The 20,789-nt window shown below is 58.4% G+C and overlaps 2 long non-coding RNA genes across 6 annotated transcripts; one reads left to right on the top strand and one right to left on the bottom strand.

Moving 5' to 3' along the window:
* The first annotated feature begins 156 nt into the window (after positions 1–156).
* On the top strand, positions 157–19,332 carry LOC134475000 (uncharacterized). The gene is made up of 3 exons (XR_010045989.1): positions 157–374; positions 12,841–12,925; positions 16,954–19,332. It is a non-coding gene; the product is annotated as an uncharacterized LOC134475000 (long non-coding RNA).
* LOC134474999 (uncharacterized) lies at positions 3,764–14,254 on the bottom strand. Of its 5 annotated transcripts, none has more exons than XR_010045985.1 (4): positions 14,101–14,253; positions 9,684–13,782; positions 8,346–9,469; positions 3,764–4,813 (listed from the first exon to the last, which is right to left on the bottom strand). It is a non-coding gene; the product is annotated as an uncharacterized LOC134474999 (long non-coding RNA). The 5 variants fall into 5 exon arrangements; XR_010045986.1 differs by lacking the exon at positions 14,101–14,253 and having other exon boundaries at positions 8,346–8,654; positions 9,377–9,469; positions 9,684–13,951; XR_010045988.1 differs by lacking the exon at positions 14,101–14,253 and having other exon boundaries at positions 8,346–8,654; positions 9,377–9,469; positions 13,637–13,951.
* Positions 19,333–20,789: the final 1,457 nt, after the last annotated feature.

Genomic DNA, 20,789 nt, shown 5'->3' with positions numbered 1-20,789 from the left:
GAGAAAGAAACTCACATTAGAACAAGGCACCTTTTACCTTAGCCAGGGGCCAAAAAGGTCAAAGGCATGAGATGACCCTGAGGGGCAGAGAACAGGGATCTACAGGGTCCCATGGCCTCCTGGGGGTGTCTAGTGGGTGGATCGATGGGCCCTCAGAAGGGATGCCAAGCTGTGTGGTTGATACAGAAGGCTGAGGCAGGAGGATCGCTGCTAGCTGGAGGCCAACCTGGGCCACACAGTGAGATCCTGTCTCAAAAACAAAAACAAAGCAGACTTTCAGAGTTGTCAGAGGATCTGGGCAGGGCTATCCCAGCAGCCTCCTGGTGAAGGGACCTGATCAATAACCCCCATAATCCGCAGGCGGGACTACTTGGGTAAATCATTGCTTTTCTTTTGCTTCCACAGAGCAGCACAGAGCAACAGCCCCAGTGCGGGAACAGCAGGGAGTGTCCTGTCCCTCGGCTGCTGGATGGGAGACGTGAGGTGGGGTGGAGGGGATGCGGGGTGGAGGGGCTGCAGGCCACAGGACCCGCATCAAGCCCTCCCCCGCCCCCCCCCCCGCACCGAGCGGCCGAGGGCAGGGGAGAGCTGCCGAGTGCGCCCCGGTTTTGCAGAACAGCAAGCAGCGGGGAGAAGAGGCCGCGTGGGGGACCCGGCCGTGGGTGCCATGGGTGCCATGGGTGTCGTTTTCCCTGCGCCCAGGGAGCTTTTGCAGTCAGAACAAAACAGCAGCAGGCTCAGCGGCTTTCCCGCCGGCACGGCCTGGCTGCTGCGGGGACCCCCGGCACCTCCTCCCGGCGCTGCCCTCCTTCCCCGCACCCCTCGCTCGCCGCTTGTTCTGGGCATTGATTTTCCATCCTGCGGCCGGTGGGAAGCAGGGCGCATCCCCGATCGATGCTCCAGCAGCCCGAGGCTGGGGGTGGCGGCCGAGGCGCTCTCTGCCCTGCCCGGGGCCTGGGGGGACGCGGCTGGTGGGACAGCAGCTGCCCAAGGTGGTCAATGGGGCCCGGGGGAGGGGCAGGGAACAGTGCCCAGCAGGCGGAGCTGGGGTGTGTAATAGGGGTTCTGGGGTGTGGAGACGTAAGCAGGGGTGCAAGGAGTGATCACAAACCCGGTGTGAGAGCGGCCTGACTGTATCGGGAGGGAGACCCGACGAGAGCACCCTGCAGACGCTGCCCCTCCGCGCACCCATCCCTGGCCCGGCGGCTTCCTGCAGCAGCTCCGGGGTGCTCTTTCCTGGGGGTCGCTGGCCGCGCCGTCTGGGCGGCCTCGGTGTCCCGGACCCACCGGCACCTTTCCTCCTTCCCTTTCCCGCTCCCTTTGCTTCTGGGGAGGAGCTGAAAGTCGCGCACCCCAGATCCGGGGAGCGAGGAGGGGAGGACACCGTTTCCCCAGCTGCCTTCCCTTGAGCGGCCCTCCGCAGGCCCCTTCACCGGGTTTCTGATCGTGGATGGTGTCCGAGGCCCTGCGGTGCTGGGCCTGTCCCCGTGCTAGGCCTGTCCGGCCTGGGTCTGCAGCCTCCTCCTACCCCCTCCCGATCTGCCTGCACCCAGCAGAGCCCCACCCGCATCCCCAGAGCTTGCCTCCCACTCCACTGGGCTCTCATTACATAGCCTAGAATTTGAGATCCTCCTGCGTCAGCCTCCCAAATGCTAGCAAGACAGGCAAATGCCACCACGCCCGGAATCTGGTGCTTTTGCCACTCAAGCAGAGTGCAGCTGGAAAATGACCCTGGAACCTGGCTGTCATCCAGGTCCCTGGGCTGAGGAGCTGCAGGTATGTCCCCGTGATACCCTTGGCCTGGACTGAGCTCTCCATCCCCAGGGGCATGAAAGGGAGCCGGTGGCCCAGGATGGAACGAAGGGCAGGGGTCTGGTAGGCAGGGCGGCCTCCAGGGGCCCCACCCTCCCTCTGCCTCCTCCCCCCTCCCTCTGCCTTCCCCCCCATCCCTCTCCCACGCTGAGGCAGGGAGTCTCCAGGCTGGGGGAACCGCCCGCCACACCCCTCCCTCTGGGCCAAGACACGTCCAGCCTGCACCATCCTTCTTCCTCCCTTGCAGGCGAGCCATTAAGCCCCAGCCGAGCTTCTGCAGCCCTGCAGCCTCAGCGCTAAAGTGCATTTGCAGCCATTAACGAGGAGCCTCGGCCTGGTCAGGTTAATGCACAGCCTGCCCGCCCCTCCCTGGGGACCCTTGTGGGGCTCCATCTGTAGAGGGAGAACAGAGCAGGAGAGGGAAACACCGGGTGCTCCAGGGCCCACATGGACAGTCGTGCGGCTTGTTCACTGCACAAGGGTGCTGCGGTGGGGGCTGCCCTGTCCTCACCCATTCAGATGTGTTGCAGAGGTGCCAGGCATGGTGGCACGTGCCTGTAATCCCAGGACTTGGGAGGCTGAGTCGGGAGGGTCACTGTGAGCTCAAGGCCAGCCTGAACTGCATGTGAGACCCTGTCTCAAAACACACACACAAAAAAAATTGTGTTGCAGAGACTGAAAAGCCAGAGTCCCACAAAATGTTTCTTAAAATTACATTCCTAAACCGGGAGTATTGGCACACACCTGTCACCCCAGCATTCTGGGAGACCAAGGCAGGAGGAGCACAAGTTCAAACCCCGCCTGGGAAATTTAGCAAGACCTTGTCTCAAAATAAAAAATAAAAAAAGAGCTGGAGAAGTAGCTCACCATTGAAGGTCTTGAGTTGAATCCCCGGTACCATGAAAATCAAAAAACAAAACAGAACAAAAAGCACTTCTGTTAACTTCTTTTTGGAGTCAGCTTCTATGAATTTTATCATATGTATAGCTTTTGTTTTGCTATGTAACCCAGCTGGCCTTGAATTCACAGAGATCCTCCTGCCTCGGCCTCCCAAGTGCTGGGATTACAAGCATTTGCCACCACACGTGGCTTCATAATGTGTAAACTTGGGTAACCTCCTTGCCGCCAGGTTCCAGGACAGGCCTGTCTTCCGACACTTCCTCTTGCGGTCACGCCTACGGATCTTTTCCCGCCTCCACAGCTCTCCCACTCAGTGAACGGCAGCTAAGGAGAATCGCGTGGCTGGCGGGGGGCTTTTGAGCCTGGTTCTCCTCCCTCTGCAGAAGGGCGCTGGAGCACTGGGGCCGAGGCCAGGCCTCAAGCGTGCCCTCTGTCTGGGCCACGTGGGCCACCATTTGTTCCTGCACTTGGTGCTCCAGTCTGCAGACGAGCTCCTGGGGCTGATGCCCGGGTGTGTTTCTCAGGACCAAGCAGGCCAGCACCGGAGGGGCTGCCTCACATTGTGACAGGATGGTGGCCTCCAGGTATGGCCACACCTGGCTCCACAAGGCCCGCCTGGTTCCAGGTGCTCTGTGATCTCCGTGAGGTGCCCTGCAGTATCTTGTTGGCATCCTGCTGTGTGTTTGGTCTTCCTTTCCCGCGTGGCTGACCACGTTTCCCTGTGCTTATTCACCATCCGGGTATCTTCTCTGGTGAGGTCTCTGCATCCCCCGTGCGGTTCTCACTGCCTTGCTTTGAGACTGCTGAGTCTCTGTGTTTTGTTTTGTTTCCTTTTGAGACAGTCTCCCAGTTTAGTCCAGGCTGGCCTCAGGCTCATGAGTGACCCTCTTGCCTCAGCCTCCCGAGTGCTAGAGTCACAGGCAGGCACCACACGCCCAGCTGGGACTGCTGAGTCTTGACGCCTCTTTCTGTGCCCCAGATACACAAACCTGTGTGGTTTGCTGTCGATGTCCGCTCCCGGCCGGCAGGAAGGACACACGACACAGTCTGGTAGTGGACAACCTTTTCTTTTTATTTTTCTTCTCCGTACAGCCTGCCCTGGGTTCTCCCAGCTGAAGCCTCCTTTGGTCCGCTCCCCGCGGCTCCTTTTGTGCTTCAGCCTGCCCCAAAGCCTCTACCGGTCCGCTCTCCGCGGCTCCTTTTGGGCTTCTACTTCCGGGCTTCTATCTGGCTTCTACTTCCGCCCAGGGGTGGCACCGGTATATATACGGGTACAGTGTCCAATCATGTTAAAGTAAGCAAGGCAAGCTGATTGGCTAACATCATCAGTTGCCAGGCAGACTATATTGTTGAGCGGGTTGTTTACGCGGTAAGCAGGAAACTAACGTGTTCGATGGGAGGGGTAATCTACCTCAGGCCTCACTCTTTACTACAGGCCTCACGTCCGCCAAGTGAGGCGACCGGGCTCGGGGCTGCGGCTCCCAACATCTCCCCCTTTTTTATTTTTTATAAATGTGCGCATCGTAGCCCTTCCTGGACTGGGTGCAGAGGCTTATGCCCTATGCGTAGGCCCACCGTAGGTCCTTGGCTTAGACCCTGGTCGGCCGTCCCATGGTCTGCCAAGGCCCTGAGGCCCTCATCCTTTTTCTAGGGCCAGGCACAAACTGGACGGAACCTGGATGCACACAAGCTTGCACTCATTCTCTCTCCGTAAAGAAATCCCCTCGGAGAGAATTTTAGACCTGGGCAGCATCTAACAGTCCAGCGGCTTACGTGCAGGATGGGGTAGGGCCTGGCTTAGGTCGAGTCATGCTGGGGAGGCACGCTCTTACCCGTCATTGACTCATCTACCCTGCTATATCATAATTTTTTAGAGGAGGAGTGTGGGAAGCTCACCGTCCCTAGACTCGGTCGTAGGCTAGGCGAGCGAGCCATGCATATGCCTGAGGATCTTCTTGTCCATTTCGGGCTACCGCTATTTCTATTCATCTTGTTGGTTGGTCTGTGATGGATCTCCAGTAGGGCAGGTCTGATCTTCAGTCGAGGGCTTTGTTGCCCGTGTCAGTCTCTCCGGTATCCACAGTGGTTCTCGTACCGATTCCTGTGGGAAAACACAAACCGCGCCTCGGTTCCAGCTGACCACTGGATCCGGGCCCATCCATTGTCCTGTCAGGACATCTTTCCACTTCACCCACCCTTTATGGTTGGGGGAAGGGTTGCAGTGCTCCACAGCTGGGGAGCGATTATCATTATTTAAATTTAAAAAATTGTGTGTGAATAGTGCCATGGATAATCGTGCCTTTGGGGCCAGGCCTTGGCCTACTCCCCCTTTTTGTTTTTGTAAAATTTCTTTGAGGCTTCTATGAGCCCTCTCAATGATTCCTTGACCTTGGGGATTGTATGGGATACCATGTTTTAATTGAACCTCCATCATTTTGCAGAACTCATTGAAGGCTTTGCCTATATAGGCTGGTCCATTATCAGTTTTTAATATTTTTGGTTTGCCCCATGTGGCCCAAGCCGCCAGGCAATGATTGATCACATTAGACACTTTTTCACCTGTTTTTGTTGTTGCAAATATGACGTGAGAACAGGTGTCTGTGGAAACATGAACATATTTAAGAGTCCCAAACTCCTGTATATGTGTGATGTCCATCTGCCAAACATCACCAGGGATCAAACCTCGAGGGTTTACTCCCATCGGTAGGGCAGGTTTGTATGTGGCACAGGAGTCACATAGTCGCACGATATCTCGTGCATCTGCTCTAGAAACATGGAAATGGTTTGCTAGTGTCCTGGCATTAACATGAAATTTATCATGGAAGGCACGGGCTCGCTCGATTGGTGTTAGTAAGGTAAAAATCCATAACGGGCGAGTGGCAGTGTCAGCAGCCGCATTCCCCTGTGCCATAGGCCCTGGCAGGGATGTATGTGCTCTTATGTGGGTGGTGAAGACCTTATGGTGTCTGTTCTGAAGCAATGTCTGGATAGACAGGAACAGCCCAGCCACTGTGGAAGTGGATCTAATTAAACCGGCAGTCTCAAGCACTTGCATAGCATTGACCACATACCTAGAATCGGAGACAATGTTAATGGCCTCTGAGAACCGTTCAAGAATCATTTTAACGATCTGCAGTTCCACCACCTGAGGCTGATCTGGTTCAAATTGTATGGTAACCGGGGGCTTGCCTAGGATCACATAGGCGCCTATCCCCGTCTTAGAGCCATCTGTGTATATTGTAGTTGCTGGGACTAATGGCTCAGAGGCAGTAACCTTTGGAAAAATTATAGGGTGCTGAGTGACAAATGACAAGATAGGGTCTTTAGGGTATTGATTGTTTATATCCCCATGGAAAACACATCTCAGAATGGCCCAAGTATCTATGCAGGCAGCCAGGGTCTTGATCTGGCTGGCGGTATAGGGTACTCGGATGGCTTGTGGTCCTGAGCCAAAATGTTGGACAGCTCTATCATGCGCTTCAAGGGCCAATGAAGCGACTGCCTCCGGGTAATGCTCTATGACTTTTGCAGGTGAGACCTTAGGGTGTATCCACAGTAGTGGTCCTTTCTGCCAAATCACCGCTGTAGGCTGTAGACTAGTCTGTAGCAAACAGACATCAAAGGGTCGCCCCGGTTCAATTCTGTGTAAGGTAGCCCCACCTAAGGCTTTTTCCACTCTCTGTAAGGCAGCTCTTGCCTCAGGAGTGAGCCTCCTGTGGGAGGCTATATCTGGGTCTCCCTTTAGAAGGTCGAACAGGGGTTTGAGATCTGAATTTGGTATATGTAAATATGGCCTAATCCAATTAATGTCTCCCAATAGCTTTTGCATGTCATTTAGGGTCCTAACGCCATCCGTCCTAATGGTGACCTTCTGTATAAGTCTGGAGGCGACACTGAGGTCCACACCTGCTGACCCAGGGGTGGCCCTTGTTGAAGGCTGCCACCCTGAGCTGTCCTGTCTCTGGGGCGGGGGCCCGGCTGTGAAGGGGGCCCCCTCTGGCCGTTTTTTGGCTCTCTAGCATCTTGTCCACAAATACGGTTGCCCTGAGCATCAAAGACCGACCTACACTCCTCAGCTTTGTGTGATCCCTTCTTGCATCGCCCACAAACATATGGTTCTTCATTCCTAGGGCGAGGCCTAGCATCTGCATTGTTTGGGCAGTGACGTTTAATGTGTCCTGGCTCCCCGCAGGCAAAACACCCTTTAGCCTTACATTCCCCTTCTAACCCGCGAGGTCCCCTCTGCTGTACAGCCGCGGCCAGGAGAGCAGCCACTCCCGAGTTGGAGAGCGGCCCCCCTATCTCTCTGTATATCCTAATCCAGGCATTGAGGTCCTTGTTCTTATGAGGAGCTATCGCTGCCTTGCACTCCTTTGTACATTGCTCAAAAATCAGCTGTCTTACCAGCGGTTGAGCCACTCCCGGATCAGAAAATATCTTATCGGCAGCATCTTGCATTCGGGCCACAAAGTCAACAAATGGCTCTGTGGTACCCTGAATTATTTTTGAAAGACACAAGGAGGCTGTTCCAGCACCACTTACTTGCTTCCAGGCGCGGAGTCCTATGGCATTGATTTGCTCATAGACAGCGCCGGGGAACTGGGTCTGGTCATCAGCGTGCCGACCTTCTCCCATAAGCATTTTCTTGTTCCACCCCCGGTTTCCTCGATTGGCGTTTTTCTCAGCCTGCTCGGCAGAGAACTCTGCATACCAGGCTCGCCAATCCAGGTAACTGCCCGAGGGCAGACAGGCCTTTGCCAGCTGAATCCAGTCCGCGGGGGTGAGGGGCCCAGAAGACAGATTCTCCAGCATGGCAATGGTGTAAGGCGCAGTCGGCCCAAAGGTTGTAACTGCATTTTTAAGTTCTCTAATCTGCTTTATCTCAAAAGGCTCCCATACATTGCGTCCCTGGCCCATAGCTACTTGTACAGGAAATATCTCGTAGGGGCCACTATCTATCCCAGGTGGATGTACCTCATGAGACAAGCGTCCCCCCTGCCAAAGCCGCCTGTAAAAATACCGACCCGCCGGCGGCGGAGCATAAGACAGCGGCCGTGATTGGGCGGAAAATGGGGGCCCGTGCATCACTTCCTGTTCTGGCGAAAGGGGAGGGAGCTCCCAGGCGGCCGCCTCGTGGCGAGGGACCGCCTCCCTCTCGCGCCGGGGCGCACTCAGGAGCTCTCTACTCCTCCGCAGACCAGGTTGAGCAGAGCGCAATTCGCGGCGTGACGCTGGAAAAGAACCCTGCGACTCCTTATTGAGCGACTTAGGCTCCTGACAGCTGGTCTCTTTGGCCTCCCTGCCATTCAACTTTCCCTCGTCCTCGGAGTCAGACGACTCCGAGGCTAGAGCCCCGTCCTCCTCCTTAGCATCCTTGTTCCCCTTGACAGACCCCTCTCGGGAGCTCCCTGACTGGGCCTGCTCAGATACCCTGCGTACTTTTGTAAGCTCTTGAGAGCTTTCTCCACAACCACCCTCGCTCTTAGTGTTGCTACCTAACATGTTTCCCATCTTTTAATATGTTACTCACCGCGTGAGGCCCAAGGAATCCGCCACTTACGCGTGAGCCTGAGGGGAGTCTAAAAGCCCTGTAGGTGCGCGCCACCCAGAGCCCAGGCTTATCCCCAACTCACCTGTCTCGCAGCTCTGTACTGGAGCGTTGTCCACTTCCACGTCGCGGGGGTGATCAGTCCCCGGGCGGGCCTCCAAATGTCGATGTCCGCTCCCGGCCGGCAGGAAGGACACACGACACAGTCTGGTAGTGGACAACCTTTTCTTTTTATTTTCCTTCTCCGTACAGCCTGCCCTGGGTTCTCCCAGCTGAAGCCTCCTTTGGTCCGCTCCCCGCGGCTCCTTTTGTGCTTCAGCCTGCCCCAAAGCCTCTACCGGTCCGCTCTCCGCGGCTCCTTTTGGGCTTCTACTTCCGGGCTTCTATCTGGCTTCTACTTCCGCCCAGGGGTGGCACCGGTATATATACGGGTACAGTGTCCAATCATGTTAAAGTAAGCAAGGCAAGCTGATTGGCTAACATCATCAGTTGCCAGGCAGACTATATTGTTGAGCGGGTTGTTTACGCGGTAAGCAGGAAACTAACGTGTTCGATGGGAGGGGTAATCTACCTCAGGCCTCACTCTTTACTACAGGCCTCACGTCCGCCAAGTGAGGCGACCGGGCTCGGGGCTGCGGCTCCCAACAGTTTGCAAATCCTTTCTCCCACCTCCAGCCTGACCTCTTCTCTCTGAACAGTTCTTTCTCAGAATGAGAGTTTCCCTGGTGAGGAAGGGCTGGCAATTCATTTTCTCTCTTATGGACCAATCAGTATTCTTATGTCTAGGAATTCTGCCTCATGTGAAGTGCTCAAGATTTTCTCCTGTTTCTTTCTAAAAGTTTGGTCAGGACTGGTGGCCCCAGTGACCCCAGCATTTGGAGGCTGAGGCAGGAGGACTGCCACGAGTTACAGGCCAGCCTGTGCCACACAGTAAGCTTAAAGCTAGCTGGACTACGTAGGGAGGCCCTGTCTCAAAAAACAAAGCACAGCAGTCCGGTAATAAGCCTCACACTTAGGCCTGTGGCCCAGTGGGCGTCGTTGTATATGGTGTGAGGTAGGGATCAGGGCTCTCAGTCTTGCACTGCAGTGGAGCACAGAGGTACGGTATTCACTTACCACACGAAAGGCTCTGGGTTCCATCTCTTGTTCTGGAAAAATACATTTTTTGTTTTGGCCTGTAGACAATGTCTGATTGTCCCTCGGTGTTTACTGAAGGAAAAGCACAAAGACCCTGGTAGAAAGGCTGACCATGCAGGGGAGGAAAAGACGGTGCCCTATGTCCTTGCACTCGGCAGTCCTCCTGCCTCAGCCTCCCAAGTGCTGGGATTTCAGGCATGCACCCCCACACCTGGCTTGGAGGTCGGAGCTTTTATTCCCACTTCTTGGGTAAGAAAATAGGGCTCAGAGAGGTTCAGGAATTTACCTGTGGGTACACAATCCATGGGGAAGCAGGATCTGAACTCAGGGTGTCCACCTCCACTGCAGGCCAGCAGAGGACAGTCCGGCCCAGAGGACAGTTGGGTGGCTAGACGTGCATTGCTGCCTGCAGCTCAGTGTCCCTGAGAGCTGGGGCCGGCAGCTTTTCTCCTTGGACTCTGATGAGACCACAGCCACCTCTGTCGCAAGGGTCTCTATGCCATCCTCGGGGGCACACCTTGTCCTGGCCAGCTCTTGTCCTTGGGGACAGGCCAAGCCCTTGCCAGCAGTGGAAAGTGTGCCAGGCATGCGTTGGCAAAGGGCATGAGCCAGGCTGCGGCCTCAGCAGCCCCAACCTTCTCTGTCCAAGCTCTCAAAGTCAAGTAGAATTAAGAGGAACGAGGGGACGCACAGTGCCACGGCCTGTATCTCAGTGCCACGCTGGCCCTCTGGCCCCTGCCAGGGCTTCTCTCTACAGCCCCTCCAGCCCTCAGCCTAGGGCTCTTTGGTCAGGGTCAGCTTTTGCAATGTTCCCTCTGCCTGGAGCAGTTTCCTCCCATCGCTTCCCTTACGGAGCTCCTAGTCATCCTTCGAAACCCGATTTAGACCCCATGGTTTCTCAAGTCCTCTCTGTCCTCCCCTCCTCTGCTTTTGTCATTTTTCTCCCTGGAGACAGTTTATCACCTTCACCATGACGGTTTTAGAGTCAGAAGACTGGGGGTCTGAACACAGTGTTGTCCCACCTCCTGGAGACTCTGTCATTGTTGATAAAATGGGACTTAAAATGTTACCCTCTGAGCCTGGCGAGGTGGCGCATGCCTGTGATCCCAGCCCACTGGGAGGCTGAGGCAGGAGATCCCTGAGTTTGAACCTCAAGTCTTTACAACTTAGTGGTTTAACATGAGTTTAAAATTAAAAAAGGAGGTGGGTTTGTAGCTCCATGTGCAGGGCCCAGGTTCCACACCTAATACCACACATGCGTGTGGGCACACACGCACACACCTGCACATGCACACATGCACACCTTTTCGGGTGACTCTGGGAGAGAGGCCAGCAGCCCCAGGGAAGGCGCAGGGCAGGGAACAGGCACTCAGCCCTGGCAGGGGCTCTCCCTCCCGCACCTGGCCGGTTTATCCCAGGCAACGGGCTGTCCCAGTCCTGTCCCCCCAGGCTCAGGGACCAGGGCAGGGCGGGGGAGGCCCGGCCCCAGCTGCAGAGCCATGCAGGTCTCTTGTTCTCTCGCAGCACCTCGAGGTGGAGGCCGCAGGGCCCTGGAGATGGTCTCCATGGCAACCGCTTGCTCCCCCCATCTCTGATGTAAATTAGTTAGGATTTTATTAGTGTGCAGAATTTCAAGAGGCGAATCCTGCCCAGGAAGGGAGAGGACGAGGGGGCGGCAGGGGAGAGTTTCTGGCCTCCTCACCAGAGAGGACCCCAAGTGGAAAGCGAGTCCTGGGAGAGGACGGGCCACGGTCTGAATGTGTCCTTGGCCTGTGACCCGCGGGGTCAGCCTGTCCCCAGAGGAAGGGACACACAGGTCCTTCCTGTTTCCTGGGCAGCAGCCCGAGACCCCTGGCCCCAGGGAACAGGGAGACAGCCAGGGTCACAGAGGTCACTGGCCATCCCTGAGGGTACCCGCCGGCCGGGGGAGGGCATCCCCATAAGGGCCGCTGGTTCTGGGGCTGCGACACCAGTCTAGCAGCCTGGCAGAGGCAGATGCCACGGGCACGGGACGCCTGGCCACGGCTCTCTCCTCTCCCCAAGCAGCACAATCAGGGTTCCCCTGGACAGAGCAGGACCGAGCTTACCTTTCTCCCATGGCTGTGGCTAAAATTAGTGGCGTCCCCCAAGGCATAGCCTACCACGTGCCCCGAGGTAACTCTGCGCCCCTGGCTGAACAGTGAGCTTAGAGACCGCAGGGCCCCCAGGGATCCCAGCCAGGGCGGCAGAGGGTGGGCACTTAGCAGGTGATGCCCACAGGCGGGACAAAGCAGAAGAGGGGGCAGGTGGGGGACAGCACAGGAGGACAGGGACCGAGGGGTGCGGAGCCAGAGGCTGAGGTGCTGACACAAGGGGCTGAGAAGGGAGTGGGACATTGGATGGGGGTGGATGGGGATGGATAGAGGGATGGCGGGTGGAGGATGGATGGACGGACTGACAGACGGATGAGTAGACAGTAACAGGCGGGTAGGCAGAGGGATGGATGGACAAATGGGACGGAGGAATGGGCGGATGGACAGCGGATAGGCATGAGGGTCACATGGGGACCTCATTTCACAGGACAGCCTGGTCCATGTGCTGACGGCCATCGTGATACTGTGGCTTTGTGACCCTGAGCCTCAGTTTCCCCGGGTGGAGGATGGGCAGGAGCGGGGGCTAAGCACTTAGGACAGGGCCTGGGCACTGCCAGAGCTCCGTGAAGCCGCTGCCACTCCGTCCCCTGCGCTGGATGTGGCTTGGGGACCCTGGTCGGCTGCCTGCCCCTGCTGTGGGTCTTGGGCGGGGAGGCCAGGGGGACAGGACCTGGTGGGCTTGTGGGGCCAGTCACTCCCTGCAGGCCTCTGCTGCCCCAGAGGTCAGAAGATCCCTCCCGGTGCTTCTGGGGAGGTGCTGGCTTTGTCCCTCCCCTCAGGACAGGAGCTTCTGTCCCCAGCGTGGCTGTGACAGGCTGCCTGGCCCCGAGACTGTGTCTGCCTGTATCACTGACAGCCTGTGACCTGGCAGTGCCACTGGGTCTGGTGACCCTGTGCCCTCTGACCCCACCATGGTGGGGAGGCTCCTCTGCAGGGCAGGGTGGTGGGGTTGGCCGGAGAGTGGGGCTGGGGAGGTAAGTGCGGGCACCAGGGCCAGCAGGTCAGTGGCACCCCCTCCCCCGCACTCCCCAGGGTCCCAAGTTGGGGACCAGGGCTGAGACCCTGCAAGGCAGAGGGGCCAGGCCGCCCACTCTGCCCCACACCGGACATGTAATTAAATCAGTGTGCAGTGTGTCATTTCAAGGAGGCTGGAGGTTGGAGATCGAGACAGGGCACAGCCCACCAGTTCACGCTTGCTCCACGGGTCCTGCCCCGGTCGCCCCAGTGTGAGGCCGCTTTTCCTTGGGGTCCACCGTGGAGACGCCCTGCCCTGACTGCTTGGCCTTTCCTGTCCTCTCTTTTTCATTTTAGAGACAAAGTCTCACTATGCAGCCCAAGCTGCCCTCCAGCTCACAGGGATCCTCCTGCCTCAGCCTCCCAAACCTGGGGATTACAGGTGAGATGCCACGCCCTGTGGGAATGGAGGAAACCCAGAGGCCAGAGCAGAGCCAGCAAAGGCAGTGGAGAGCCAGGAAGGCAGGGCCCCGGAGGAACAGAACTTCTGGCCTGGTTCTGTCCTGGGGTTTTCTGGGTCCTCCTTTTTCTCCTCCTCCCTCTTCCTTCATCCTCTTCCTCTTGGGGCTCAGCCTGCTCTGAGCTCTGGGGCGGGACCCCAGCCCCCACAGCTCCTATCTCCAGCAGCCTGGGTGGGCAGTGGACCCCAGCCTCAGCCTGGGTTTCCTCCTGGCCTGTTCAGTCCAGAAAGAGCTGCGGAAGAGCAGATTCCCAGGCCCGTCAGGGCCTCCTCCATCATGCAGGGCCGGGCCAGGGTCAGAGCTTCCCTGCTGGGGTGTCTCTCCTGGCTCCCCTCGTGTCTCAGGGAGGCACTGTCACCCAGCCCTGTTCCAGGAGGGGACACCGAGCCTGCACTCGTGCCCAAGCAGCCGACAAACCTGGTGCTGGACTGGGGACACAGGCTCCACCACCGTGGGTCAAGGCTCCTGTGGACCTGGGACTGAGCGGAGCATGGTGACAGGGATGTGGTCAGGGGCCCTGTCTCTGGGGAGAGGCCTGGACACTTCCTGAAGGCGGCTGCACAGCCCAGCATCCCAGCAAGGGGTCGAGGCCCTCAGAAAGCAAGGACAGCAGGATAGGGCTCAGACCTCACCTGTCCACTCCTGGCCCACGAATGTCCTTCCCCATCCACAGCACCTCGAATACACGGGGTGCTCACACCTGTCATCCCAGCACTCAGGAGGCTGAGGCAGGAGAGTTGCTGTGAGTTGGAGGCCAGCCTGGCTACCCAGTGAGACCCTGTTTCAAAAAACAACAGATGGGCGAATGAAAGACCTGAGGCCTTGGAGTGCAGAGAGGGAAGCCTTTGCTCAGTCACCTGCCAACAAGGCCCAGTCACCTCAATGCCCTTCTGCCCACGCCAGCTTCTTGTCTAAGACAGGTGAGGCCCAGGCTCCCGTCCCCCTGCCTACATCCGGGGTCCCCCCCCCCGACGTGTCCCCTCTCCTGCCATCTGCCCTGCCTTGGTAACCCTGGCAGGGGCAGCTGGAGGGTCCCGGGTTCCCAGACAGGCCTGGGGTCAGCGGGTCTGGGTTCAGATCTTGCTGCGCCACCTACCACCTTAGACAGAGACTCGGCTGTTCCTCAGCCTCAGTTTCCCGTTTGGGCCCACTCCTGTGGGTTTCTCTGAGGCTGGATCTTCTCTGGACTCTGCAGAGTGTCTCTGTCCACGTGGGGAGGGTGCCTTGCTGTCCCACTCCCCCTGCACCCCCATTCCCTCACCACCCCCCTCCCCACCTGTCCCCACCCCCCACCCCCCACCCCTGCCCGCGCACCACAGCTGCCCACCTCTCCCCGCCCCTCTGCAGCCGCTCCTCCCTCCGCCCCGCCCTGTGGCCCTGGGCTGCCCCCCACCCCACCGCGGTCCCAGGGCAGTGGTCTGGCAGCTGCAGGCATCTGGATCTTTAGGACGCCACGATCCGATCCGTCCCATCCGTGGAGCTCGGGCTCCAGCTCCAGCGCGGAGGCCGCAGCATGCTCCCCTCCCCCTCGCCGCCCCTCCCCCTCTGCTCTGTATTTTTAGCTCAGCGGCCGCGGGCTGAGCATTAGTGTGCGGGGCGCTCCTCTCCGCCAGGCTGGCTGAAGGTTTATCTGCTGTGACAGCCGCAAGGGCAGCGGGCACAGGGTCGCCTTCGTAGGTTTGCAGCCTGGGCCGAGCCCGCAGAGCCGGCAAGCTCCTGTCCAGGCAAGAGGCCCTGGGGCCCTGCACCTTTGTCTCTGGAAGGTTCCAGCGAGGCCGCGTGCCCTCCTCTGTCCCTGCGCTCCATCCAGTCCTCTGCTGCTGTCGAGGTCCCTTCCCGCCCTTCAGTGCTCTCCCTCCCCTGACACCGGACATCACCGGTCCTGTCTGCCTTCAGGAAGAGGAAGAGACCCCTGCAGCCCCATCCCCACCCACATGACCGCCACCCTTGAGGGGCAGGAGGGGAAGGGCCCCCCAACCAGGCAACCCAGCACCCACTGGGCCCCAGCCGCACAGCCCCTGGTGCTGGTGGTTCGAGGGTTCTCCCCACGCACCCCTTTCCCTGCCTCTGTGGCGGACCTGAGCTCAGCTTGGTGAGTGACGCTTTAGAGCATGCACTGTCACCCCAGGGGTGCGCACAGCCGCCCCCTTCCCTCTCCCACCTCCAGACCTCAAGCTCAGGGACTCAGAGAGGTCAAGCCCTGCACCCAGGTCACACAGCCCCACCAGGCTTGGGAGAAGACAGCAGGGGCTAAGAGGATCACTCTGGCCCAGGAGCAGGCCCATCGCCCCTTCCTGCCCCTCCCCCTCCCAGGTGCCCTGGTCCAGGTTGGGTGGACTCCGCCTGTCCCTTCTGAATCCCGCTGCTGCCATCTTGGGGGGAGGGGGCATGTTGGACAGCCGAAGGTTCTAGAAGTCGGAATCTCCAGGGTGCCCCCCAAGAGCAGCCCAGAAAAGTGGGGTAGGCTGGGGTAGGGTCTGAGCAGTGATAACAGAGACAGAATCAGCTGAGGATCAGAGGCCAAGCAGCTGGCCGGGGCCCAGCTGCAGGGTTCACATGGGGCCACAGTGGGGGCCCTACAGGGGGACACTGCCCATGCCTGGGTCTGCACCTCTGTGGACCAGGGAAACCCTACCTCCTCTTTCCCTTGTTTTGTTTTGTTTTTGAAACAAGGTCTCACTATGTAATCCAGGCTGGCCTCCAAATTGCAGGGATCTTCCTGCCTCAGCCTCCTGAGTGCTGGGGTCACAGATGTGTTTCCAGCGCCTGGAAGTGCCAGGAAGTGGGGGTGTGAGGTGTCCCCACTCACTTGGGGACCTGAGTCACTCTGTGCCACTGTGCCCACTGAGGTCTACGCCCACCATGATACACAGTGGGGGATGGGGTCACGGTGGCCTTGATGTCCTCAAAGCACGAAGCCTGCGGCCTTGGGAGCCCTGAGCCCCTCCTCCCTGCCTCGGTTTCCCAACCTATCTGCTTCCCTCTGCCTCTGCTGCCCACCCCGCCAAGCCATACTGTCCCTCCCCCTGCCCCCCAAAAACAGCTGTTCTCCCCGAGTGTCGCAGCTGCCCCCCAGCCCTGTCCCCTTCTCCAGGTGGCCCCAGTCACATGCGCAGGCACCTGGTCACTGGGTTTCCCTTTGAGTCCTGCCCACTGTCTCCCAAGCTGGGCCGGGCTCCTCAGCTTGTGCCGCCTCTGCAGGATCTGAACCCGGTACCCAGTACAAAGCTGCTGTGTGTTCACACAGCCCACAGGACACAGGAGGGGTGGGTGCAGGAACAAGCAAACAGCTGGGCATGGTGGGCATCTCTGTCACCCCAGCACTCGGGAGGCTGAGGTAGGAGGATGGCCAGGTCAAGGCCAGCCTGGTCTCTGCAGTGGCATCCTCTCTCAAAAAGCAAAAACAAAACAAAACATAAAAATGGAGATAAGGGCTTGAACATACAAGCCAGGCTGCCTGGGTATCTTGACCAGCCAGGACCCTGGGGCAGATTACTCAACCTTGCTAGACCTCAGTTTCCCCATCTGTAAAATGGGCCCAATAGCACCTACCTCAGATGAAAGCACTTCAGGATAGGGTACCAAAATTTCGGGCATGCCACAGATGAGCGACACAGGCTGGTGTCTCCGCTTTACCCCACAGCAGTCAAGTCACTGCCCCCAGGGGAAATGCGGGCTCTCCCCCACACACCCACATTGCACCCCCACACACAAGCTCTTGGCACTTCCCCTGACTTTGGTGTACTCAGAACCGTGACCAGGTAGGCCAACCTCAGGGCCTTTGCACTTGCTCCCTTGCCCTGGATGCCTTGTCCCTGGATGCCACCCCCTGGTGGTGGGGGGCTCCTCTCCTCTCCCTGACCCAACCCCTGGAAGCTTCTCATTCCGGGGGCTCCTGTGCCCCTTTAACTGCCTGCTACCCCATCATCTTTGTCTGTCTCTCCCCTAGAATACAAGCCTCACGGATGCCAGAACGTTTTCCCCGGTGCACAGAAGTGTTCCTGGCACCAGAAGCGCTCATAAATATTGATCGGACACAGGAATGAATGAATGCTGTTACCGCATCACGACTGCTTCGCGGGCTGGACAGGGCCAGAGCGGCCGCAGGCAGCGTCCCTGTGCCCCTAAGGAAAGGCAGCAGTGGCCCAGCCCTGCCTGTCCTCTGCCAGAGACCAAATGCCGGCGGGCTCTCTGTCCCCGGCAGGCAGGGCTGGCTTCTGGCTGCCATGGTTACCGGGCACCGGGGCCCAGAAGAAAGGCGAGATCGGGCGGCTGGGCCCGCGGCAGCTTCCTGGGGGCCCCAGGGTGCGGTGGAGGAAGCGCGCTCAAAGCTGGGGCTACCATGGCTTTGTTGCCGCTGCATTGTGCCCAGATGGAGGAAGATGACACAGGAGGACGCGCTGTCCTTTACAATTGGGCCGCTCTTTGCACGCCCCGAGCACCTGGCCAGGCCCGGGAGCTGGCAGGGGTGCACACCCGGGTCCTGCCCTAGAGGCGCCGCTGCAACGGGCAGGCAGGGACTTAGCTGTGGATAAAAATAGCAGCGCTCCACGTGACTGGGAAGCAGGTGCGGTGGGAAGGAGGGGGAGGGGAGAGGGAGGGGAGGGAAGGAAGAGGAGTGGGGCTCCCCACATAGCTGCCCCTCCTTCCCACGCCAGCAGAAGCGCAGGGACCCCAGACACAGACGGCCCCTGCCGTGCAGCCTGGGGTCCCCACCACGGCCAGCTTCCGGTAGGACCAGCGTCCAGCTCTTCCCAAACCCTCAACCTGCTCTGCAAAGGTGTCGGAGGCGCAGGCCATCCCCCCTCCTCCCCCGCGCTCCCTTGGGACATATGTGACCTCCAGGGAACCTTGGGGACTCACACGCCCCCAAGCAGCACCTGTAGGGGTTTGGGGCCCAGGGCTGCGACCCAGTCATCCACAGTCTCCATCAAATCACCGTCAGGGGTTAACTGGGCTCGCCCCGGAAATCCAGGTCCAGCCCCGAGCCTGGAACCTGAGGACTCGGCCTTACTTGGAGATGCGCTCTTTGCTGAAGCGCCCATATCCAACGGAGCCAGCCCAGGAACATTACTGTCCTAAAACAGGGGGCCCTGGGACAGACGGACACCTGCGGCGGCAAGGCAGGGGAGGACACTGCATGGGTGACAGCGGAGGACGGCACTGCAGCCACAGCTGAGTGGGGCGGTGCACACCTGTTATCCGGGCACTGGAGAGGCTGAGGCAGGAGGAGCGCGAGGCTGGGGCGGACCTGTTCCGAGCATTGCTAACTAGGATTTGACCTTTTTCTGATCAGGCAGGGCTCGATAGCAAACCAGGACAGTCGCCATGAGATTCAACGACACCATCCCAGCCCGAATGGCCATTCCCACACCAGCCTCAGCACCACCCTCACTGATCACTGTGGTTGTCACCCTCACCCCTGGCACCACCCTTACTCCACCATTGTTCCCAGCGTTGCCACCATGTCAGTCTCCTGTCACTGCAGGAAAAACTGCCAGAGTCTCTGTGGTTTAACACAACAGGTTAGACCAGGCATGGTGTCCACGCCTGAAACCCAGTGCTCTGGGAGGCTGAAGCAGGAGGGTGCAAAGCTGTAGCCCGAGAGGCAATTTGGCAACTTACCACGCTCTGTCCTCTATAGAACTGGAAAATGTAACTGGGTACAAAAGCCCTGGGACCAGTCGCCCACACCTTAAAAACAACAAAGACACAGAGTATTCTCTTCCAGTTCCAGAGATGGGAATCTGAAGTCAAGGGGCTGGCAGAGCTGCTCTTCTGTTTCTTGCTTTGTTTTTGACACTCTGTAGTTCAGGCTGGTCTGGAACTCACTGTGTAGCCCATGCTGGCCTCAAACTCTCAGAGATCCTCCTGCCTCACGGTTCTGAGTGCTGGGATCACAGGTGTGTGGCCAAAGGCTTGGAAAGATCCCTCCAGCATCTGGCTATGTCACTATGTCTCTGCTTGTCTGCACTTGGGCTTCTGTCTTTTATGAGGACTTTTAGGCCCAGCTAAAATCCAGGAGGCGCTTGTCTCAAGATTCTTAATCGAATCTCCGATGACACTTCTAAATAAAGTCACATGCAGATTCCAGGGATGAGGGTATGGATGTATTTTTGGTGGGGGCACCATCTGTCCTCCACAAGCGTGTGTATCAGGTGCTCTACCTGCATCGTGGTCTCTGTTTCTTTAGACCAACCTAGGGCAGCTGCAATTATCTGTAATCCCAGCACTCTGGGAGGCTGAGGCAGAAAGATCACAGATTCGAGGCCAAGCTAGGCAACTCAACAAGATTCCATCCTAAAATAAAACATAAAAATAAAAAGGCCTGGGAATGTAAGTCACCATGCAGGCCCTGGGTTCAGTCCCCAGTATGGGACCAACAAAAACAAACAGGAAGCCAGGGTCAGAACGAGGAATGTCATCGCTGGCGACACTGGGAAGTAAGGACTGGGACCCAGGCAGCCTGGCTCCAGTGTCCCTGGCCTCTGAACTTTGATTTTTTTTTTTTTTTTTTTTTTTGTCTTTTTGGGTATCAGGGATCGAACTCACAACCACACACTTGCAAGGCAGGCGCTTATGCTGCTGAGCTAAATCCCCAGCCCCTGGCCTCTGAACTGTGGATCAGATGGGAAATTCCACAAAAAAAACTGCAGCAGAACCCGGATGGCAGGCAGAGCTCCAGGCCCTCTGGGTTCCGCCACCCCTCAGGCCTCTTCCCGTTGTCCTGGGCCTGTTTGCTCCTGTGTGAAGCAGGAAAATGGGAGAGTCTGGTGTGAACCAACCCCAAGCTCCGGAGCCTTGTGATGCACAGGTGGCCACTGTCATGTCTGTCCCAGTCCCATACCTGGGTCTGACTGCAGTGCCAGGTGAACCCACAGTGCCTGCTACCCTGTGCCAGCCAGCTTCAGGGCCGCGTGGGTGGGGACAGCAGTGTAACCAGAGGGCCCTTTCTGTCTGCCCCATGGACCTGGGAGCTCTGTGACACAGCACGTAGGCCCCTGAGGAGGGAACACTCTGTTTTGTGCACTGGGAATGGCTGCCAGCACGAGCTGCCTGTCCTGGACCCAGGCTGAAGACTCCTTTATTTTGCTGTAACAGCCCCAGGCAGCCAGGAGCCCAGGTACCAGTACTGGATACTGGTATTGGGAGCAGCTGCCAAGAGAAGCCTCGGGCTGGAGACGCCCTCCTGGCTATCCAAGGAGGATCACCAGAGCACAGAAGCCCAGGAAACGAGTTCTAGTGGGAAACCAAACCCAAAGGGACAGAGGCCCCTGAAAGGTCAGAACCTGGGTTGCTGATCATGCCTTGTTTGTCTGTAAGCAAACTGCATTCTGATTTTTTACAACCCTTTCACCGTCTGCTCCGGCCCCGGCCACAGTGGCAGCGGCTGTTTGCTTTGGAGCTAACGATGCTGAACAGCCGGGAACCCACATTCCCACCCCAAGGAAGGCTTCGGTCGGATATGCAGGAGTCCAGGGCCGGCCTGGCTTGGACCCGAAGCGGATCTGCCGTGCAGGTCCCCAGCCCTTTCCGCCCTGCTGGCCTCCCACGGCGCTGCTGGTGGGCTGTGCCCTCGGGGCGCTGTGCTCCCTCCCCAGGAGCGGGAGGCCACGTGGGGCAGATCCAGAACGGTCCTGGGCCCCGCGGTGGGAGGTTCTGGCCCGAAGCCTTCATCTCAGAGCGGCTGTTCCACTACATCCCCAGGAAACCGGTCCACGCAGGACGCAGCCGGCCCAAGAAAGCAATCATCAGCTTTTTTATTTTCCCCCTTCTTTCCCACGA

This window comes from Cavia porcellus, unplaced genomic scaffold (assembly GCF_034190915.1).
Source record: "Cavia porcellus strain 051 isolate PalLab524CR breed Dunkin Hartley unplaced genomic scaffold, mCavPor4.1 scaffold_49, whole genome shotgun sequence".
Taxonomy (NCBI): Eukaryota; Metazoa; Chordata; class Mammalia; order Rodentia; family Caviidae; genus Cavia; species Cavia porcellus.
Note: the sequence above shows the minus strand (reverse complement) of the source record. Positions and strands in the feature narration are given on the sequence as shown.